Genomic DNA, 465 nt, shown 5'->3' with positions numbered 1-465 from the left:
CCTGCATTGAAATTTACCAACACAATTAAGAAGCCATTTTTCAAGTCACTATTAAAAACCTCAACAATATATATATATATAAAAGTATAAGCAGCATCGGGTAAAATCACTTCACTTGAGAAGCACAAGTAAGATCAAGCAGTAACAAACATATAAGCAAAATTATAACTACTTGCAATTTATCCTACTTGTCACATAAAAAGAGACTTGATCAGATAAAAATAAAATATGGCAGACTTTTAAATAAAATAACGTACCTGTAAATGATATTGGCACCCAAGAGGGAAAATGAGTTTCAATGACGGTAATGTATTGTATTGCATCATCAAAAGAACCTGTGGAACTCATGGCGGAGATACCCATTTCTGGATGAAATTGATCACCTGTTTAAACTTTTCCTTTTCCTTTGAAATTAAGTCCTGACAATTTTTGCCATATTAAGAAATCAAAAGAGAGAATGGGTAG

Source organism: Penaeus monodon, chromosome 24 (genome assembly GCF_015228065.2).
Source record: "Penaeus monodon isolate SGIC_2016 chromosome 24, NSTDA_Pmon_1, whole genome shotgun sequence".
In the NCBI taxonomy this organism is placed as follows: Eukaryota; Metazoa; Arthropoda; class Malacostraca; order Decapoda; family Penaeidae; genus Penaeus; species Penaeus monodon.
This window is presented reverse-complemented; position numbering follows the sequence as displayed.